At 42.1% G+C, this 23,684-nt stretch overlaps 1 long non-coding RNA gene across 1 annotated transcript in view; it reads right to left on the bottom strand.

Annotated features, from left to right (window-relative positions):
• LOC130147436 (uncharacterized) overlaps positions 1 to 23,684 on the bottom strand; it is a 317,093-nt gene that overhangs the window by 274,098 nt on the left and 19,311 nt on the right. Inside the window, exons 3-9 of the long non-coding RNA XR_008821244.1 lie at positions 23,141 to 23,261; positions 22,845 to 23,032; positions 21,330 to 21,583; positions 20,612 to 20,786; positions 8,879 to 8,978; positions 5,070 to 5,231; positions 3,079 to 3,266 (exon numbers count right to left, since the gene is read on the bottom strand). This is a non-coding gene — a long non-coding RNA (uncharacterized LOC130147436). The remainder of the gene's footprint in view (positions 1 to 3,078; positions 3,267 to 5,069; positions 5,232 to 8,878; positions 8,979 to 20,611; positions 20,787 to 21,329; positions 21,584 to 22,844; positions 23,033 to 23,140; positions 23,262 to 23,684) is intronic.

The raw sequence follows: 23,684 nt of genomic DNA, 5'->3' as shown, positions 1-23,684 counted from the left end.
AGGTTGCTTTGTTTCGTTAAGTATTTAATTCAGTGATGACCTACTCTATCTTTTGTATAAGACAAACCACCTAGATCATAGCATCGTTTTTGTATTATGCCGCTGACAGAGAGCTGAACGTCACTCATGCAGCACTGGCTGCATGGATAAGAAAAGCAGCTGGTGAGGCTCTAACTTCCCCCAAATGAAACATGGCATAAATAGTTTTTAGCACTTGCTCTCCAGACACTGCTCTTTCGTAGAGAATGGGCTAAAGAGACATATAGTGATGGCAAACTTTCTATCAGCATAATGCCAGGCATTGAGAAAACTGACCTGACCTAGTTTTTGATTTGTAGAACCAAGTGACATGCAGTTTATTATGTGCAAAAAAAAAAAAAATCTTAATAAAAAAAAAATTATGTAGCATACATACTCCTTCCTTTCAATCTAATATTTCTATCATGCCGCGTATGCTGCTAATTCAAAAGGCTGATATGGTCACAGACAGCCCAGCTTCTAGGATTTACCATTCAAACATACTTGAATTGGCATGAAAAATGCAATAAAATAATTCTTTCAGACAAGTTTAGAGAGAGGTATTCCCAAAAGACAGAATTCTGGCTTCTAGTCACATAAAGCTTACACTTTGTCAATAACACAGTGAAGGAAGGCATGAATGAATTTTATTTCATTGGACAAGTGACTTGGAATACAGATAAGGCAGGGTGAGCATATAAACCTTTAAATAAATGTTTTAGCACTATCTGGAAGGGAGGAATGCAATTGATTCCAATCTTTTCTGACAGAAAATCAGTTCCTCTAAAGCTCTTGGGGCAACAAACACTAACTAAAAGCGTCTGTTACTAATAAAATCTTTAAGTACAACAAAACAAAATGTTGTCATTTGCAACTATTAGGCTACAATTAATGCAAATTATTGCTCTGTAGTTTAATTGAAATATTAAACTGTGATATGGAGTCTTTGTTTTACTATGACTTTAAGAGCCATGTAACTTTGAAGAGCTCAAGACAAACCCTGCAGAGAAATAGCTGACAAAGCCCCAGACAAAACACTGTAAAAAGCAGAATACAAAATACTCTGTTGCTCAAATGTTGGGATTTTTCTCTAATGAGCATAGTTATGTTACCTGGAATTACTACAAACAGTTAATAGAAAACACTGATCGATGATTATGCCCAACAACACTCTTTGTTCTGCATTGTGGGTGTTACTTTATACCCTTGTTTTGTGGGAAATCCTGACCTTTTCTTCCCTCTCTGCCTGTTTAACATGAGACTTTTGTTATTCTCTGCAGTGATACTACAAGCTGGAGCAGTAAAAACTGCTGTTATAATTCCAGTTTTGCTTTGCAAACACACATTATGCTTCAGAAAGAAGGGGTGCATTTAGTGTTTCAGGAGAGCCGTGTTTGGAACTTCTGCAACAGAAATCCATGGAAAGTGGCAATTTCTTCTACATTATAAATCTAACCTAAACTAGTATACTGAGTTGCAGTTTTATTTGCAAAACCACAGGTTGTTAAAATTCACAAATCAAACTCAACACTATTGTCTTAGGGGCCTGAGGACAAATGATATTGCTAGAAAAAGGAATTGTACTCGGCCACAACCTGAATTTCAAATAATATGGTACTTCATTCGCGCTGCCTATCTCATACCAGTTCAAAGGAGTCACTATAGTTTCAGTATTAAATGTTCTTTTCCTAATGCCTTCCATGATGGAAACAAAAATTGTGGAACAGAAAAAACAAAGTCTGGTGTTTGTATAAAGTACCTTCAGCTGCTTTAATGCTTTTCACCTAAGACATGTAGTAGTAGTACTACCACTACCGCAGTAGTAATCTGTTGATTAGTTTGGAGAAAAACAATTATTGGATTGGATTTGCTTTCAGATTACTACTTATTGAAATAGACACTAAGTTAGTTATTATAGCTAACATGTTTAAAAATGGAAAAAATCATACAACTTCAGGTACACGTGCTTGCTATTGTTATTATCTAATAAGGAGTACTCGTGGTTTGTTTCTGTGCCTCCCCAGCCCTTAAATCACACAACTTCAGGACCCTGACTTCTGCCTTACCACCTTAACTGCTCTCTTTATTTTTATAGATAACTATCCAACCTTTAAACTTCAGTGTGATCAGGCTTTGGCACCATACAAATGCAAAATACAAATGCTAAGGTCAATATAATAGGTATTATATAATATTATATAATAGAAAATAATATTTCTGTTTTCATACTTCTACAGTGAGAGAGGCAACAGAATCTGTTTCACTGTCTTGTTTCAAAACCAAACTTGCAGCACTCAGGGTAGCTATTTCTTAAGGGGCTGTTTTTCAGTTTTGCCAAAGAAAGCATTCAACAACTGCATGGGGAAAAAATACAAATCAAGTATTAAACAATGGCCAATGCTTTACTTATACCTTATGGGTGAGTCTATATGGTAATCTATACTTCTGCACTGCTGAACCTGAAATAATTGCATGAGATCTCCAGGGCTCAAGACTCATCTCAGAAACCTCAAAGAAATGTATCCTAGAACTGCTAACACCAGCAAAGGGTGGTGTTACGTACAACCCTTCCTCAACCTCCTCTCTGAATTGCTCATTTCTGGCAACAGGCACCACACATACATATTTTTAAAATAAATTCCTGGGTTTGAATTACACTAAAAAGTGCAAGTTTACATTCTGCAGTGAGATGACCTGGTAATTAAATCTACAAAAGAAACAGTCTTGTACTTTGGGAGCGTTTTTAATCACTAATTTTAACATTCCATTGACATGAACACAATTTCCTGCCTTGTGACAGAGGATTTCAAATCTGAAGTTTTCAAAATGTGTCTAGAGAATATCTTTCTGCTTTCATGGAAACCCTTCAAAAGTTGATTTCAAACAGAGAGGTACCAAACTTTGGTAAATCTTGATTTTCATCCAGCTTTAATGACTACAGACCTCATCAGTGATGGTGGGGTCTTTTATTTTATGCAAAAGCTGTAGGCAGTGCTGACACTGTAAATCTTAGAAAAAATCTCTTACCTTCTGTAAATTGCTTGATTAATGAGAACTTACTGAAGCTGACATGGAAAACTTTCAGTGGAGTAATTTGCCAAATATTTCCATCTTCAGTTGAAGGACACTTTTCTTTCATTAAATTTAGTTTTTAAATAGTTTTCCTTAATGCTGAAGAGAGCTAGTTGTGCTTCTGTACAGAGCTGGCTGCGGCAAATGATGGCATGAAGCAGTAATCCAGACAATGACTTCGATAAACAAAAAAAAATTCAGTGCTGCAGATTATAAAACCAGAAAACCGGTCTGACTTGTATCGCATTTCCTCTTTCAAAGCACTCCTGTTTAGTAGGAAAACATGCAAATGGAACTCTAAGGAAGAGGAAGTGTGCTTGGAAACCTAAATTAGCTAAAAGGTTGTGTGTACTGTCCTTACCGGCTGCATCAGGGCGAAAACCCACACCTCTCATCTGAAACGCCCAGGAGCAGCACCAGTTAGACACAGCTGTCCCCATCCGCACTGCACAGCATCTGGCCTTTGTGCTCTCTAAGGCCCTGACAGCCACGGAACTTCCCTGTTCTTTCTGGTTTTGGTTCAAAATAACGGTGACTACCAGCACGGTGTGTTTACAGCACGATAAAGAGCGCACACTCATGACACAGCTGAACAGTGAACAACTACCCCGTGTCCTATCAAGAAACCCTCCCGGGTGGAAGAGCCAGCTCAGTGTTGGATATATCCTCATCATCTGCACAGAGTGCATAACCAACTAACCTTAAACCCAGGTTTATGTTTTCCTGCAGGACTACTGGGGCTCACTCTAGAAAGCCGAATGGAAGCAAACTGGTCTGTCTGCAGTATGGAAAACCGCCCTACAGCCAAGCCGGGAAATGAGGCAGACTTTGCCTTCTGTTCTCCCGCTGGAGGCATCTTCCTTAGCTTGCTGTGCCATCTCTTTCATTTCATATCCCTGCAGAGTTTCCTCTGATTTCCTGGCCACCTCCTGTTCGGCTGAGCTCCTCTATCAGCAAGTAAGCTTGTGCTAATGATTTTTCCAAATACAGCTAGTTGAAAATATTAAATGAATGCAAATCAATCATTTGTGCATACACTGAGGGAGGAATCTGGTTTTGATCAGCTGAAGCTTTTTTCAGAATGTTAAGTCTTGAGACGTTTCTGCTGACTTCATAAATAATTAAAACTTGTGGTGAGGGATTTTTATTGTTTGGGGTTTTTTCACTAGCTGCATCAAATAGTAAGGAAAAGCACCATTAAGATTTCAACGTACCCAATTGTGCATGCTCTCCTAACAACTAACCCAAACTGTTAAATTCCCTGTCAACAGAAGGCAATGATTTACGTGGAATGACCCTGACTTGCTGCACCTGTAAGTCTTTAAACAGCTACACTTTCAGCTGCAACAGCTTCCAGAAGTAAGTAATCAATCTGGAACACGTTGTTTCACAAAAATAACTAGGTGATTTTAAAGCTGCCTTTTCCCCATACCAGGCTACTGCCAAATCCAGCGAGCTGTCATTCCCATCTGCCTTCACGAAAGCAGTAGGATGCACAGTCCGCAAGGAAATCGCTGTGTGTCCCTTTAAGCTGGGAACTGCACTAAATCAGGAGGCCCAGTGGCACTAGAAGGATTCCCAGAACATAAGCCTAAAAACATACTATTACCAGGCAGAGCAGTGGTGATGATTTTGCTGTGTAATCCACGCTGACATCCCTCCAGTGCGTAAAATACCAGGCTAGTAGCAGCGTCACACAGAGCACTAATGACACACTTTACTCCTGCTGCTCTCGCTCCCTGCTGAGCAGATGAGGCTCAGGCTAAACCCCCGCCTTGTGAAGAGGGCAGTGCCACTCCGAATTCATTCTTCTTCAATTTACTGCAACACAGAGAGTGAAGTAAAACCCACGTGCAGTTTCACCATGTACAGAACTACACTACGTGTCCCACAGCCTCCGGCAGGTAAATGGCGTTATACAAACCGTACTGTTCTCAGCACAATGTAAACCAGCTGTACCCCAAGGGCACAGTTCTTACCTTCCTTTTAGGCCCAGAGAGCAGCCACAGCTGACGGCTGACGCAGACATCTAGCGTGACTGTGCTGGCCGCCTGCTCTCTGTGCTGCCTCTCACCCAGGCATAAGGCCAAGGCTCTTCCATTCCTGCTCTCCAAAAGTAGATGGACCCATTTACTGTTATTCTGCACAATCAAGAAAGAAAAAGACAAATTAATATGATATAAAGATGGAAAAGCAAGGAAAAGACAGTTTGACGAGTGATCTTAAGAAAACCAGTTGCTGTGCTGCCCACTCCCTCCCTTCCCTGCAGCACGGCTAGGAGTGGGTGCTTTTCTCTGATGTGGTTCTTGAGGGATGCTGCATGAGGTTGTCGTCCTGGACAAACACCGCTCACTGTGGCTGGATACGAGTGTGGTGGTACATCTCACCCCCTTCCCTGGGCTGCCCTACAACCTCAGGAATCCCTATGAGGCCTTAGTGTTTGAGCAATGAGTTGCACGGTTAAGCACCCCTTGATCATACCAACAACTCTTGCAGGACCACGGTGAGGAGCAGCACTGCCCACACCAGGAATTCCTGTTGCCTAGCAAAGGTGGTAATAAAAACAATAATCAGTCATCCCCTGACAGCCCTCGGACATTCCTGACCCGAACCATAGCTTGAGTGGAACGGTACCACTGGCATTGAAAAATGACCAACTCCGGTAATGGCCAGGATGGAATTTTATGGATGACTAAAGCCAGTCATCTCCAACAGTATAAACAGCGATCCAAGTCAGACCCTTTGAGCTCTCCTGGCTGCACCAGCATCCCTCCCTGAGCAGGACAGGGGAACCATCACTGAAAGCTGACGACGGAACCTGGGCTGATAGCCCTGCTCCTCGGGGTCCGACCCTTCGCCCACTGAGAAACGCAAAGGCATTCGACATGTGTATTTCACTGAGCGTGAGGGGAACTTTTTAACACATATCCCTTTGTACCACATTTGTGCATATATAATTCTATACATCTGTCTCTTTTGGTTTGTATGCATGTGTGTCTGTGCAAATTGATGTAGATAACTCGTAACCAATACAGCGTGTCATCATTTCAAATCAGTATTAAAACACTGTTATAATCAAAGTAAATCGTATTGAATCATTCGGTAAATGTTAAATTCATTGATGACTAAGTGCTGCTACAATTTTGTGATCAACCTTAAACTGTCAATAAACCCTCACTCTCGATATACCCTTAGATATAATCCATTGTCAAAGCCTGAGACTGTGACTGGATCTAGCGACACCAAAACTCTATTAAGAGTTTAGAAAACAAGGAGGTCCACTCTGAACCTCATCAACTCAACAAATTTCCTTTACTCCTTATATTCTTTTAGATATAAACCACTGTCCAAGTCTGAGACTAGGCTGGATCTAGCCACACCTGAACTCTATATAGAGTTTAGAAAGCAAGGGAGTCCATTCTGAACCTCGTGACTCCATGGAAGGGCCTTCCTTACTCTTTTATCCTACTCTTTGTATGTTTAGACGTAAACCATTGTCCAAATCTGAGACTAAGATTCGATCTAGCCACATCTAAGCTTTATCAAAGAGTTTAGAGAACAAGGGGGTCCTCTCTAAACCTCGTGACTCGATGGCAGGGTCTCTTAGCCCTTAGGTCTTTGATCCCTGTGTAAATAATTTTTGGCTTAATTTTAACTCGATTCTTAATCTGACTTTTCATTTGATTTTTAATTTGATGTTTCTTTGTGTGTTCTACCCGTGTAGTAAGTAATAGAGCAAACACTGCCATTGAACATAGTGAAGCCACACTCCCACAAACTCATGTGAAAACTATTTCGCTCATATCTTTGATGGTGATCCTTTAAGTGACTTAACCTAAACCACTCATTTGCGACAAGTCAGATTTTTTTGGCATTTGGAATGAGCGAGGCTGGCAGATTTCTGTTCCTGACTTTGGCACTGACCCACTGTTTGACTCCTCAGCTCATTTTCTGTGTTTCCAGACTAGAAAACCAAAAGTTCCTCCCTGTTCTCTCCTAACAGTGTCAGCTCTTGGTAGGTAGTAGTTACTGTGATCATATTCTCAATTTGAAACATTGCTAACAGTATGAAAAACAAGGTATGAAACATACAGCAGTGCATTATGGGTCAAATACAGCTTTAATTGAAATATTTTGTTGTAATTTGCTTGGCTTGGCTTTTGTTTCACATATTATAAGAAACTGAAACAATGCACCAGAATCAAAGCAATGAATACAGCATAACTTTAAATTCTGATTAGATTTTCTTTTATAGAGGATGTGTGTGAGGAAGGAAACACATACATCATATAAACTGGCTAACGCATGAGGCATGGCATGCTAAAGCAATGAGGCCTCCTTTTCTTCTAGGCTTAATTCCAGCATTCCCCCAAGGACCAAACAAATGTAAAACCTGACTTTGTTGCTGCAACTTACTCTACTTGTTGCAAGGTCTTACACAAAGTGTAAGTGTGATTCCAAATTTCCCATTACCAATACCGAAAGAGAAACGTAATTATATACATTACGAATGAAAATTTCCTGTGCTTTGGAAGCATTTCTTTCAGCTTTTACAACTGAAGGAGGAGCTTAAATTGATATTAAATATAGCTTTATGTATCGCAAGGGCAATATGGCAAAGGCATTTTAAGAGTAAAATAATACTTACAGAAGCCTATCACCAGACTGAACCAGGGGCTGGGACATCCCAAGTGAAATCAAAGCATTAATAAAAGACAGTACAGACTAACAGAATTCATCTAAAGAAATGAGGACACAGACAATGAATCTGTGATGGGTTTGTTTCATTTTTTCTGGCCAGCTGAACTGACTATTTGAATAGGTTCTCTATTTTAACCCCTCACCACATCGATAATATTAACTAACAAATATAATGAGATCTTGTTTTTAAAGCCATGCTCACTGGCTGATACTAAATTATTGCATTTTATAATACTAGTACTTTTAAAGTAAAGACCACGATGTTATCATACAGCTACTTTAATTTACAGAAGAAACTTGGAAGGATGCTGGTACATTTGACAGGGCTTTGGGGACATTACGCTGCATCTGAAACACTGCTCCAACCAAGGACAGGACACTGTGTGATTAAAATTAAAGCCTCAAACCCCAGAACCTGTATCTGTTACCACAGGAACAAAATGCCAGCTAGTTGAGTGTGTGCTGTAAGAAGTCATAATTTTTGTTTACTCTATCTGTTAAATTATTTAGGAGAACTCTACATAATTTATTTCTTTCAACAAAGTATTTCCATACCTTGATGTTGTTATTTTTTACAAAACAACCTGTATTCAAAGCTAAAATTTAAGCATGAGTAGCTTTAAATATGAGTGTGTGGACTTGGGGATTTTGTTTGTTCGTTTTTTTAAAAGAAAAACTTTCAGTATTTTTGAATAGGAAATTCTGTAGAAACCAAATCTAAGCAGCAACAATACTCTGAGCAGTGTTGCTTGTTTTTCAAAAGGGCTTTTTCATAACCTGAATGTTGTTATTTTAACTACTTACTTTTAAAAATCAGATCTGTTAGCTCTCAAGGCACCAGAGTCCTCCATGATAGACAGTAAAGAGCATACACAACCTCCCGATGTCCAGTTCTAAATTTTTTAATAGGTAGCATTAATGTTCAGGTATCAGACACAGGCATCAATCCTGAATCAAACTGCTTACAAGCCCTGCCCTAGTCCTGAACTCAGGTGAATACAATTTTTCTCTTTCCCTGAACACATCATAGAAGACCACACAATTAAAATAAAGACCACACCTTAAAATAGAACATATTCCTTGTTACCTCCAGTTAAAGACAGTAATACGTTCTTCATCATAGATCAGTTGACTGCTTTACCACACAGCCAACAATTAGTGCTGGTTATAACTCACCACTAGTTTACCTAGAATGAAATGAAATGAAATTGTCATTAAACTGCAAGACGAAGGCAACTAGCCAGCTTCTGAGTGGTTGTATTTTTTTCAGCCAAGCATATCTAGTTTCAGATTTCTTCAAAGTTCTATCCTTAATGTTCCCTCCACAGGAATAAACTTGTCCCTTGTAAAGACGCTGTTCTCCTTCATAACTACTGTAGTAAGTGAGACTCTCTGTCCCTGTTACCTGCTACCAGAATCAGAGTTTTCAAATTAATTCTCCTTACTGGAATGAAGTGCAGCCCTTACTCCTGGTTCCCCTTTGGGCACCACTATCACAGACACAAATACCCCCTGCACCAGTTCCGAGAGCTAATTCAGCTGAAAGTGAATACAGCAAAAAACATTTTAACTTCAGCCACACAGAGCAGCGCCAAAGCACGCAGGAGCAGGGCAGGGCAGGACAACAGCCACCTCGATTTCGATCAGCTTAACCCATAACAGGATTATGTCCTAGAGTCCAAAGTCACAAACTGGTAGGACTTCAAAGAGGATGACACTTGCTGTGTGCAAATGACTTTACTGTGCCTTTTCTGCATGATGGGGCCTCTCCTCTGTCACTCTGTCCGAGTCCGGGAGTTGGTGCCTCTCTGAGAAGCAGGTCAGTGCCAATGGGCTAAACCAGCGAGCCCTGCCCAGTTCAGGTGCGGGGCAGCACTCCTGTGGCGTATGCTAACGTGCAGGCAGGCAGAAGCCTGCGATTGTGGGCTAGAGCCCAACCCACCTTTCTCCACCCTTTAGTCAATGCAGTGCCATCTTTTTATCTAATAACTTTATCTAATTTTATCTAATAACCAGGGCTGTCCGCATCCCCCAGCTCTGCCTAGATAACCTCTCTGACAGACACGCTCAGGAAACACCTCTGCACTTCCAGTTACTCTGACGTAGTGCCTGAGTGACAAGAGATCCTCTGAGCTGTTTGGATCAATCGAGACAGGAATATTTTTGGTTGTGGTCAGACTTGAAACTTTCTAGAGAACTTTGTCCAAAGAAATCAAGTGAAGAAATCTAGCTGAAATGTAAGCACACCTAAGCTGGGCATCAGCTGGGAGAGGGAAGGGCTGGGGATCACAGTTCTGAACAGGCTGTGTGTATTGGTCCCAGTTTAAATGCAGTTCTGCTGTGGGTCTGGCCTGAGCACTTTAGCCGATACACCCGTGTTTGAGCCGGCAAGTATCAGAAGACATGGGATTCAACACAAGTTTACATCATTTCAGCTCACTCACATCCTTCCAACACATCTCTGGCTGCACAGAGTAGGGAGAAAGACCCACAGAGTATGGCAGGTGTGGTGAGAATGTAAGTGTGGGCAGCTGTGAGCAAAGATCAATGAAGTTCCACGCGCTGACCAGAGCCTTTCAAGAGAAAATACTGAAACCATGAGGCAATTTACAGTTAAACACATGCAGTTTGAAAGATATACTTTCATCTTCAAATTACTTCAAATCACCCATTTTCATTAGTTAGTGATCTTTCCTCTTTACATATAAAATCTGGACAAATGACGGCAGAATAAAACAGGTTATCTTTAAAAGGTGCAATATTGAGTGCTGGATTTGCAATTGCCTTTCCTCAGGTTGCTGCTAAAACTTTTTTTTTTCTTTCTAAAACTTAGCTCACCCTCTTCTGTGAGCAGAGCTAATGGAAGGAAAGTCAACACCACTCCTCTGGCAAGCTGTTGCTCCTGTCAGCTACTGAAAATTCATTAATGCACAGGTTGCACAACATCCCTCTCCCACTCACAGGCAGGCTCAGCCTTCTCGCTTATGAAGTTAATTTAGTGAGGTTAAATGATACAGTATATTTGCCTGCATTTTCTCACCTCCAGCTTCAGCCTTGTCAGGCTTCCCAGGTAAGAAAAGGAATGCTCTCCCTGCCTTGTTTTCATCCACGCTACAAAAGGGATTGCATTACCCCCCCCCCCCCCCAACCCCAATTACTAGGCTGTGGAAAGAACTCCAATTAAGTGGTTAGCCATAATAGCATGGCAGCCCTTTAGGAAACTGCTTATCTAAATAGAGATGTACAGAAGGCAGTTTTCTCTCTAATAGTGATGCATTTTCAATTTATGCAATACAAAGTGCATTGGTCTGCAGTGTCCCTGGCTACTGATGATTAATAGCCCATACACTGCAAGGGTCTACAAAGAAAAGTGCCAAGGGAAGCAGATGCAGCGGGTTTTATATTATCATGACAGCAACAAACTCATTCAGTGGTGTCAGCTCTGACTGCAGGATTCTGATTATGAAATATGATGCGTGTTGAATTTAATGGCTTTCTCTGCCCTTCTGGTGAGTTCACTGCTTTCCAATGTCATTTTGTGTTCTCATCTGAGTGGTAATAAAAGGAATATCATTGACTGTGCTAGCTCTGTAACCACTGTGTGTTTTACAATAAATTGTGTTTCAGGACCTTTCTACCCAGGAGAGTGTGCAGGGCCAGAAAGTAATATTCCCCAGTTTTCCAATATAAAGGCTTTCTGTGAGAGGACAGGAAATTATGCAGGACTGCCCTTCTCTTGAGGCACTCCTTATGTGAGCAGGACATCTCTTTTTTCAAGTGGTTATGTAGTAAAAAGGTCAGTTTGGATTGCAAATAATAAAAAAAGAAAAAAAAAGATAAACATCAAAATAAACAGCTACTGCCTTAGAGCAGAAATGATGATACCTTGCTGACAAGAGGATAAAAGTTGTTCAAAATAAAATTTAAATAAGAAGCCTGGGCATGTATGGTGTTAACCATGTAGGAATGTCAAGTCAGGGGAGACTTTAAAAGAGGGGTTTCTTTATGCAGCAAGTTGTTACTTTGTCCAACCCGTCAGCAAGCTGTGGCCTGCACTGCTGGGTTAAGGTCTCGTCCTCCGGAGAGCTGGTTTGCTGGATAGCTACAGGTGCTCCTGCAAATTCCCCCAACGCCTGCAAACTCATTACACTGGGTTCTCGAACAAAGCAAGTCTCGCTACAAACGCACTGTGCCAGTATCAGTGTTGAAGAGCGCGCACACAAGACTTCTTCACACTGCTAACCAGCACTGCCCCAAGGCGGGGTGGTTTTACCCCACGAGGGACTATGCAGATCAGTGCAGAGAGAAAAGACAGACTCAAAGCCAAGGTATTTTGCAATGCCTGAAGGGATTACAGTATTTTCATCCCCTTTGCTCCCATGTGTCTCCTGTGTTAGCAGCTCCAGGGGCTCAGTCGCTCACACAGCTGGATCGGTCAAGGCAAAGCAAGTAACAGATAAATACAAAGAAACATTTTTGTTGAGATTCTCTGATAAATCAACTCATCTGAACTTTCCCCTTGGCTTCTGCTGCAGGCTACAGCCAACTTGAAGCATTGCAGCCACAGCTGAGTCAGAAATGGTGTGAGCTAGAATGCAAGCCCCTATATGCAGACAGGGTGAAACACAAGCGGATTCTTCCTCTTCCACCCAGGAAAAAGCAGAAATCAAAGTATTACTCGCTTCCGCACTTCACAATTTCATGACTGGCCAAATCTAGACAGCAGCAATGTCTAGAGGCGCTTCTCACACAGAGCAAAACCATCTCCAGAGAGGCAGGAAATCCCAAAACTGTACCTGAAACACCAATGGTATATTCCTCTTTGTTTATAAGGTTTTCACAAAGAACCTAGAAATGAAACTTCTACTTTTAGGGTAATCAAGAACATTTTTAACCTTGTTTTTGTCTCTAGTTGAAATGTCACTGGTATTCTCAATCATATTTTATGTATGAACACTTAAAAAGCTTTGCCTAAAGGACAAATGCGAATTTTCTTTCGTCCTTTCAGACTGTACTTCATATATTTTCACATAAAAATGTATTGAAACAAGATTTAAAACTGTTATACATTTTATTGAGATCTACCTCCAGAGGGAGAAGAAAAGCACATTAACATTTAACATGGTGGCTTTGTCTTTTTCCCTTTCCTTCACTGTTTGCTGAAAAACTTGCAACAGTTGAAAGGTAGAAATGTCAGACACAGATCTGTGATCTGCCTCAAAATTAAGTTATGTACTACCATAATAAAACAGAGCATTTGTCCTCGCTGGGATTCTGTCTCTGTAAAGAATCATCAAAGGGGTTACGAATATTCCCAGATGAAGAGATCACAGGGAACAAGGGTCCTAAGAGTATTACAATTAGCTTAACAACCCAATGGCGGTGTTTCCTTCTACACTCCATGACCCCGTCTTTTGATTTATTCTGGTATGTAGGTACAGGAAGGTGCATGGCTCAGTGCACGTCTGTGCATATGACAGCCCAGTGCAGCAACCCAGGAACCAGCCACTGTGCAGCTTGTGCTGGGGCTGGAGCTGATAGAGAGGCACCAGCTTCGCAGTTCAGCCTGCTGTTACCTGAGGAACAAAAGCAAAATCTCACGCAGAATGCAGGTCATCTTCCCTCCTGTTGTTTTCAGGGTGCTGGTATCTGCTGTCTGCAAGCACAGGAATTGCAGCCTTCTTGGAACGATACAGATAGAGCTAGCACTGAAACGTCTTCCCTGACAGAAACTGCATCCTGGAGCCTCCTCTGTGTAACAGCCCATGAAGCCCTGTTCTTAAATTTGTCATCAATGAACAGATAGACTGATTCAGCACTGAGAGGGCCAGAGTACGCCAAACGCATCCATGATGCTCCTCCCAGGCCAGCAGAGACTCCACACAGTGAAAATGAGCTCAGAAGGCCAGGGCATGAGAGTTTTAAGCAGGTAAAGCAAGGCTCAGCATGGCTAAGATAGAAGTTTCTTTAGCAGCTGGGTTACACTGAACAGGGGTGGAGGGAAGGAAGATGTGCTGCTCCCTGTGATGCCCAATGTCAGGCACGTTTCTTATTCTGGATGTATTTCTTATGTTTGAAGTTGCAAATCTGGTCCTTAATTTCACCAAAGCCTTTAATTTAAGCACTTGCCCTTATTGCACTGACCTCAGTGGGGCCTCAGAGCAGCGTGAGTGTCCCAGAGCAAGCCAACCTGTTTCACAGCCAGCGACCCAACCACTCATCCCAACACAACCACGAGGCTTACTTCACATTTACACCAATACCTAAAATTCCCTCTGTGGAAGCCCTGGTGTTCCTGCGTGGTACATGCCTCAATTTGTAAACCTCTTCCTTCAGATGAACACCATTAGCCAGGTTTCTTAATGAGCTCTGCATTTCGGGAGCTCCTGTACTTTCCCAGTAGAAGCACGAAGCCAAGCTTGATTTCACATGGAATAGCTGACTGTCAACAAGTGCTCATTAATAAGATCCAAACCTGCACAGTCTCGCTGTTTAATTTATGAAAGCTTTGTGATTACAATAAACCTGAGATGCTGGATCACTAGGGATTTTTTTTTGCTTGGGGCTGGGCAGAATTTTGTACCAATTAGGCCTATACAAGGGCACATGCCAAGAATTGTTATTTTGTTATTTTTTTTCCTTAAAGGCCATACCTGAAGTGCCCTGATAGGGAAACAGGGAAATCTGTCAACTTTCCAGCAATTCTTTCAAGCAAATTAACCTTTGTAAATCTTTTAAAGCAAAAGCAGTGAACGTTCTTCCCCTTTTCTTTGTTACCATTAGATTTTCTCCCAAAATCTTGTTGTGACGTTGTTTAGCAAAACACAGCTATGAAACCTGGCATGCTTTGAGAGGGCTACACCATGTGCCCTCTACTGAGACACACTCAAATCGAGCAGCAGACTCTTCATAAAGACACGCAGGGTGCACAGTGTCAATTCAACGCAGGGGGAAAGGAGCCGCGTATTCAAGGAAGCCCCCGAGACCGTTCACCGTGTCCCTGGCAGGGTGGGTGACAGGGCAGGCGTCTCACCTCCCCCTAATCGTGGCTGTTTTAAACCAGTTGGGCACCTCGGTGCCGCTAAAACCCAGCGAGCAGGGCAGGCCTGTGCAGCCGTTAGAGAATAGATGTGCAGAACAGGGGGGATTAATATTCTTGGAGGTTTTCCTTAGTATGCAGGAAGCCAGCACAAAGGCACTAATAACCTCTTCAAGCAGAGTACATTTTCTCATGGGGATAATAGCTCAAGGATAGAAAGAGAGAGCTTTTATACTATAAAGGAAGATTATCTTTCTTGTATGAAAACTAACCATTTTTGGCTCTTCAGTGCAGAACTAAGCTACCTTAATTTTACCTGTGCATTTGCACCTGTGTAAGGATAATTTTGAAATGTCAACAAAATACGTTTTAAGGAGTCTATCTTATGCCTCCTCATTTGCACTTAATTTGTTTCATAACATAGGGATAGGAATTAAAGGCCTTCACTACAGTTTAGGCAGCTTGCCAATACCTATTTTATAGCAATAAAATATGTACAAATTAAGGAATCTCATGTGGAAAATTCATTCAACAGCCTCAAAAGCCAAATGAATGGTAATTACTTCAAACACAATGTGGTGGCAATCAGGCAAGATTGGATCATGCTTTTAAATGTATGTCTAAATTTTTAAGAACCAAGATAATTATGAATTATGAAAATAGCTCAGACAATGCTACAGCAAAGAGTGGTTGTGGAATAAGAAAGAGATCTTCTTCAAGGAACAGAGAAGACTTAATTCCAACACCTGCATGGGAATAATCAGAGAGCAAATGTGGGGCTGATATTTTATTTCCTTACTTCTAGCTGTCATGTTATACTTTAGGACGGCTCATGGATGCCTTGAGGTATGGAGCAAGTGGAAGCATATAAAATAAAATATAAGTAAAAGGATTTATCCTGCTTACTAAAAGCAATGGAAGTTCTTTCTAGTTCACATTCACATACATTGCAATGTCGAAATAAATTTGCCATCTTAGTTCTCGGTGTGAGTTTTCTTCAGTCTGGAAAACAAGCTTAATGCTCATCCACTTATGCAATGCCAACTGAATAAACACAAAGTGGGTTCGTTTCTCATGGGTAAAGCTGAACAGATTTAGATCAATATATCCATTCTTTTTAAAAGACAACTGGCAAACACTACCATACCTTTGTTGCCTTTTTGAGAAGCCTCTAGGAAACCTTTCCACTCAGGAAAAAGTGCAACAGAACAGGTCTACATTATAATTACACAATTCCAGCAGCACGTAATGAAAATATGGGTGTAAATCAAAATAGATACAAAATATCAATATTTTTTTCCCCATTGAAAAAATTTCCAGGACACTGCACTGGTTTTCCTGTAGATCTATAATCTTGTAAATTAGTGGTATCACAGAATAATTTCAAGGTGGCAAGGAGCTCTGGAGATCTCTTGGCCAATACCCTGCTCAAAACAGAGTCTACTTTAAACAGTCTGCTCGTGGCCTTGTACTGTTGGACAGTACTGTCGGTACGCGTAGCGCTGCAGTGCTGCCTCCAGTCCTTATGTCTGCACCCGAACGGGGCTGCTGACACACCAGAACGAGTGAAAAGGCTACAAGAACTCTGTGAAGTCTGCAGAGCCTCCACCTTGTGATGCATTTACAGAGAGGTCCACATCACCCCACACGGGAGTATGACACGACACCAAAGCTCGTAGGGTCAATACGGCTGCTTTAGTGGCACTACTCGCAGGCTACTTCAGGGTTCTGGCAAACCTGCCTGCGTGTGGCTGGCCAGCCACCAGCCCTCCTGCCCCCCCGGATTTACCGCTCCCTAAAGAGAGGTGGCAGAAGGTAACATGCAGCTCCGCTTCAGCTGTTCCTTCACAGTCCGGCATCAGGGCTTAACGTTTCATCAAAGTGGAAACTATGTTGGACAAGCACTCGTTTCTTCCTGCTGCCCTCCCAGGAGCACTGCCTGCTGTTACGGTGGGGGCAACAAGGAACAGGACAGCAGCACCCACTGAACAGGAGGCAGAACCACCCCACCGCCGAGGTGCATCAGCCCTGCCCAGGTGTCTGCACTGGCACTGCACTGAAGTGCGGCATACCCTGAAGGAAGCTCAGTCTACTTAGCTTTGAAAAAAAGAGCACTAAGAGGTCACTTGATCAATGGCTACAACATGTCATGTAGGGAGAGACCCTCGAGGGATAGTGTGTTTTCATCTCTGAGGCAAAAATTCTAGTGTGGTCCAATGCCTGGGAGCAGAAAGTAGGCACACTGGAACGGAAAATAAGGCAGACACTTAGGGGATAATTAAGCACCAGAACAGTTTACCTAATGGTACGGCTGAAATTCCACCTGTGAAATCGTTGGGACTGACCGTATGCTTTGGTGAGAACATGCCAAACCACAACCAGCTGTGAGGGGCTAGAAAACCCCTTGGGCAACGCCGAGTGTCAGACCGGCAGACAACAGCCATTCCGCAGGTGAGCAGCAAACCAAACCAAACAGTAAGTGTTGGGGCAGAAGGAGTGCAAGAGTGAAGTTTTCAAAGGACGGTTGGGCATCCTTAGAAGACAAATTAGGCCCAAGACTTTGAAAACCTCTCCAGAAGCATCCAGCACACTGGACCCAAACTGCGTATTCGTGCCAGGCTGGAGGGAACACTTACAGGTTTGCCTCATTTAGGTTGGTTTTGCCAAAAGACACACTCAGGGACTGAAGAGAGAATCTGCTACATGAGAAGCCTATGAAACTACAAATGGCACAAAAAAAGTGAACAAGGAAGGAAAACGTCTATTTCATATACAAGAGCTCTGGGACACCAGTGACATATTCTGGCAGAACAATTCAAATTTTTGAAATCATTCCCACAAGATGCTGTGAGTTTAAAGAAAACAGACTCAAAGAGGGATTGGACACACGTCGTGGAGAATAAATTGCTATAAAAAGTAATGGTGCAGATCTGGCTTCTGGCTCAGGAAGGCCGTACTCCTCTCCTTGCTGGGAGCTGTGGGGGCACTTCTGGGGAAAGCTCACTCACTTCCAGCTCTCAGCCGGTCCTCACACACACATTTTCTGCAGTGTCAGCACTGCAGGTCAAGTAATTTCTAAGGTAATTCCAATCAAGTCAATTCACTCCAGGGAGGGATTCGTCCCATGAAATCATCTCCATCTGCAAGAACTCTTAAGCCAGCACTCTAATTTATCCAACTGTTGTACGTTGTAACTAAGTTCTAGTGGATGCAACCTACAGTGCGCAAGGCTGCAAATACAACTCAGCCAGGAGAGCAGTAGAGACTCTAGAAACCACTTACCAGGGAGGAAAAAAACATTTCTTTAGAAGTCTTTTAAAAAACCAGAATATCAAGAGACACCTATTCTCCCTCTCTCAAAGTCAGATGAGGTAGGAAAAGGTCTTTAACCACCAGACTGGGAATTCTACATTCTGTTTATTCCTATTTTTACCAGAAATTAAAATGGACTTCATAAAAAGGTCAGATAAAGTGTAAACACTGTTATTTTCCTGAGATTATTTGGTTTCACCAAAAATCAGCAGGAGGGAAAAAGACCAAACAGCAAGCAAATTAACAAACTTCAGCTTACTCAAGGTTAGCAAGGATGGATGCTTTCTTAAGAATTTACAAAATAAAACCAATCTGTAACTTACTAGCTCAGCTGTCAGCATCACAGTTCTGGACTGCAAAGCACTTTCACGTGTGCCCGGCATGCAGCCGTAAAGCCAACGGCCGGCAGAAGGCTGAGGAGTTGACACAACGCACACAAACAAGTACAATCAAAGAGCTGAAGAGAATAAACCTCCCACTGTCACCTTCAAGATCTTTTTTTAAAACCACGATTTTTAAGACATGCTTAAATCATAGGTGGGATGCAAAACCCATGCTGACTGTTTCATCCCAGTTCTGCACGGACAGACCTCCCCCTGCACACCGCAGTGCTGCGGATCAGGCTCCGGGACGCTGGTAGCAGAGGTGAGGTGGGGGCCCTGGGGCTGCAGCAGGGGGTTCGGGCAGCACGTGCCAGCCCTGCCAGGTGAACCTCAAGCTCCCTGCAGCGCCGCAGCAGCTGGATGGTGGTGCTGCCTTTGCAAGATGCTGTGCATCAGCTGCGCAATAGCAAACCCACAGTGAGATTTGCGTTGTGCATGCGCCCGGGAGCACTGGGAGAACACCGTTCCCCAACATCTCCATACAGCGCACCAACACCCAAAGCTGCTTGGAAAACCATAGCAAAAAAAATCACCCGTTAAGGTGAGGAACAGCCTAAACAGGTGGAGAGCGTCCTGTCTGTAACAAAGGGCCAGCTCAGGTACTTCACAGGCAGAACTGCTGGTTGGCTGGGCTTGCTACAGGTTCAACACAACTGCTCCATGTAACCTGAGAGTGAACCATTGTTTTCTGGGGAATTGTAATTATTTCCAAGGGAACCTTTGTTAACACCAGCACAGCAAGGTCTGACATCAATTAGAAGAAGCTAACACCCTGAGCTCCCGCTGATCCCCAGACCTCCCCGTCTCCTATCGCTGCAAACCAGCTGATGTGACCTTGGCCTGCGGTGCCACCAGACACAGTGCCCTCTGCTCACGGTGCTGGGGTGGCCGCAGCCTTCAGCTACAAGAAGGGAACTTAGAGGGTGAGCTGTGTCGCCTGCACCATGGGGAGAGGGAAACAGCTCCCAGACCCTCCTTCCTACCACCTCACCAACGCCCAAAGTAGCTGTTCACCAGTTACTGCTTCATACGCATACATATCTGCTGGTCTTTAATTAAAGCTATCTAAATTAGCCATATCTGAGAAGCCTCTCCCTGTGGGAAGGCCTAGGATGTCAGATCACAGTGGACTCCTGTGCCAGCTTAATACACGAGTGAGTGTAACCACCACTGGGTGGACTGCCACCAGCTGGGGTTAGGGGTGACCGTGACTGACATTGGAACAATCTCCCAGTGACAAACCTGGCCTACTTAATGCACCTTGGTCTCTCCGACGTGTGGATTTGATCTTACAGGCAGTTCAGCAGGTGCAGTACCTAGGTGCCCTGCTCGTGGGATCTTTTTTTTTTAAGCTCACTGAAGTTTTTCATCTAGAATCTCTTTATTTCAAATGCTTTTCCTCCTCTCTAGGCTATGCCATGCAACAAACATTGCTTTTCTCTTTTTTTTTTGTTGAAGTCATAAGTGAAACCCAAGCATTTTTAGAAGATTTGCATACTTGAGGAAGGAAGTATTGCTGATATTTTTAATTATAATTCCCTCCCTTTAATCCCGTTAATAGAAGATCAATTAAGGTCAGGTGTGGGAAATATGACTCCCCACCCCAATCCTGGCTTTATTCTTTGCTGACTTTTTAGCCTCTAGCAAAGATACCTATTGTGAAACAGGAAAGAAATTACAGCTCTGGCAGTTCATTCAAATTCAAGAATAATAAAAAAAAAAGGTTGGAAAGCATAGTAGCAAAAGAATAAATATGACAAAAATTTAGCCGTGAGGAAAAATTGGATACAATGAACATATTTCTTTTTCATTTAAAGCAAAACAATTTTCAAGAATACTTCACAGAGTATTTAAAAGGAGTGGAAAATTAGGCTGTCTCAACAGTGGAACTGTGAGAACATGATTATGTGATTATTTCGCTGCTTCAAACTTGGAATAGACATTTCCTTTTTCTCACCTACCATATTTTTTCTGGACTATACACATCTTCCACCTGCAACCTCTATCTCCTCCTATTGAAAAATCGAAATCATGTATATCCATCCTTGAACTCCTGATCATTTGTAACAAGAAACTTAAAACCAACCTTTTTTTGAAAAACATTCTACACCCATCATATCCCTCCAGTATTCAATCGCAGCTTGAATTCTTTCGCAGATCAGGCAACTGCAAATCCAACATGATGTCTCCTTGTTTAAGGATTTCCATTACATACCCAGTTATTGCTGAACCTTAGTTTCTGAAGCTGCCAAGTAAGTGTTCTGTAAAGTAATGAAAAGACAAACACAACGTTCAAGACATTATCTGAAAAACACCACAAAATACCCCTTTCGTTGATATTGGAAGTGGCAGATGATGCCTTGAGTGTGGAGGGAAAAAACCAAGGAGCTTGCAAGGGTAATTCTTGTCTCATTGCTAATAGATGCAGATCCAATACAAGCCCTGATTTTCCGGAGGGTTGTGCATATGTGTGCGTGGTTTAATTTAAACAGCTTGGCATTTCACAAAATAGATACCAAAATTGATTCTGCCTACTTCAGGCTAAACATGTGAAAATGCTGACTGACAGAACCACCTAAGGGTAATAAATCTGCCAAGTGTTTTGTTAAACAGCTATTCAGTTTGAAATGTATCCCGGTATTCTGGAATAACAATGGGCTACTGTAATGTATGGCGCATTAATTATATAGTTGACAAGAAAATTACCCTTCAAGCCAAGATTACTAAAAACTTTACTAGGCTTTTTTTCACCCTCTCCTGTTAAATACAGTGCTCAATGTAGCCCTCCCAGAGGTTTTGCCCACCTCCTCCTGCACAGTTAACCAGCATGGCAATAAAGTTCAAGGGAGATTTGCACTGATGTTTCACCGAGAACATCGGTTGCTTCTCCAAATTTTATTATAGCTCCTAAATGCTAAATGATGAATATAAACATTAAAAATGGCCTCCGCTTTCCTCAGTAGAAGTTTTTTCTGATAAGCAGAATAAAATGTTGATTCAATTTGTGACTGTATTTATATCCCACAACAGGAACGCTTGCAGATCTCTGACAATCTGTCTGGAAAAAAAAAAACCACATCAGTTTTCAAATGCTGGCTCACATGTTGCTGAAACAGGAAGAACTCTAGTCCTGGAGGCAATGCAGAGATGCTGCAAATTAGTATAAGAATACAACAGAAATATAAATGCACTGTTACAAATGGAACGTAATTTGTTGTTTTCTAGGCAAATACTCCTCTCCGATCCCTCTGACAGTTCTTGAAACTTTTGCAGTTCAGGGCTAACTCTGGACGCCCCCCATGGAGCAGTTGCAACGGTGCTTCTGCATATAGACACCTCACCTGTGTGCTGCCACATGTATCTACAAGCAGCTAAGCCGTTTTAGAAACATCTTCCCTAACAGCATCCTGGCTACAGGATGTAGAAACAGACACAGATTCAAAGGTCACAAAGGGTTTTGTTCTGTCATCATTTCTTCTAGTGTGTACTTTCATTTGGAAATTGTGGGATGTGAAAAATTCTGCGTACAAGATTTAAACTCTGCATCAAAGATGACTAATTCTTAATTTTACTATAGTACCTTTCTAAATGCAATTACCAGTTACACATCTGCTTTTTCAAGTTAGAATCTCTCTTAACACACAGCACAATTCTCTAGTGAGAGTTTTCAGCATTCATGCACTGTTGCTGATATGGAAAAGCATTTCTAGTGTTGCCAAGACAGAAGTGCTTACTAGCAAAGAAATGTTCCAAAATTGTACTGAAATACACTCTACAGAGTTGACAACAACGTGTTACGACTAAAGAAAATATTACATGTGCTGTAAGTTGAATTAAAATTCCAAATCTCTTATAAGCATAAAACTGAACACTCTATTTCCTATAATTTGAGGTACAAGCATGACTTATAATCAAACACATCTGAAAAATGACACCACGGAGATTTGCCACCCTGAGGAACAGTCTGTAAGGATGCATGTTTTTAGCATAATGCCATGCTTCCCTTTAACTGGGTACAGAGAAATGTTTCAGATTTAAAGCATAATTTTAAGAAGTTATATCTTTTATAGTCTGCTTTACTGTAGGTTCTGTAAACTCACTATTAAAATAAATGAACAGGCATCATGGATTAAAAGACCACTACAGTTTCAACTGTTATAAACACCACTGTACCAAATCACATTACCTTGTAATTTATTCTAATGTAGTATGTATTTCCCGTTAAAGCCAATTTCTATTCCTCAGGCATATGACTAAATGCCTTTCTGATTAACCTCTCTGATCAGCCCACGTAGCTCAAGCAAAATCTTTCCATTTACCTCAATGAGCTGTTTATTATTCTCCTCTCCAGAAGTTGTGATGAGCTTGGTACCGTGACAGTGTTTTCCTTCAAGGAAAGCTTCAGGTGAAACAATGGTGTGGACAAGATGCTTAAAGAAAGCAAATCGAAATAATGTACCGCGCTCTCACGATGACCAAGACGGGCTGTGGCACCAAAGGGAGATTCCTGAAGAGTAAGGTCAGTTTGTTAATATCGACAGATGTACTCTTTCAGGGCTGCTGTGAACAATCTGATGTGGGGCCAAGTTACAGCCTAGTTCTAAACGTCTCTGACCTCGAGGTGAGCACAGCCTGGATGTTACAGCTCGAGTCCTGTTCCTGTTTGCTCCAGCAGAAGTCAAGTCTGTCTGGTTTCAGTCAAACTGGCAAGCAGCTTCAGGTTCTTGTGTGTATCCCTGCACAATGACAGAAGGAAATGTTACAGAATTCCCCAAATGAAAGCACACTGCGCAGAAAGCCAGTTTAGGATGAGGTCTGGTTGATGGGTGGGAAGTTCAAGAAGAGATGGAAAGCAAAGGATGTGTTATGGTAATAAAACGGCACAGAGAGAAAGGAGCATTTGTCCGGGATAAATCAGTACCTGCCAAACGACGAAATATGAAACTTGAAGCCTCTCATGGCCAATGTTTTGAAGCCTCTTCCTGCCCATCCCCCACACACCCCCAATCAAAATTACATATACACAGGCTGCAGCAGAATTTCCACAATGTAGCCCCACTTCATCAGAGCTCTCAGCTGACCTTGACGCTGAAGAGTTCTAAGTCAAGGGTCTATGCTGGTTTAAATGTATTCCCACCACCTGTAGACTTCTTTATCCC

Source organism: Falco biarmicus, chromosome 1 (assembly GCF_023638135.1).
Source record: "Falco biarmicus isolate bFalBia1 chromosome 1, bFalBia1.pri, whole genome shotgun sequence".
In the NCBI taxonomy this organism is placed as follows: domain Eukaryota; kingdom Metazoa; phylum Chordata; class Aves; order Falconiformes; family Falconidae; genus Falco; species Falco biarmicus.
This window is presented reverse-complemented; position numbering and strand designations above follow the sequence as displayed.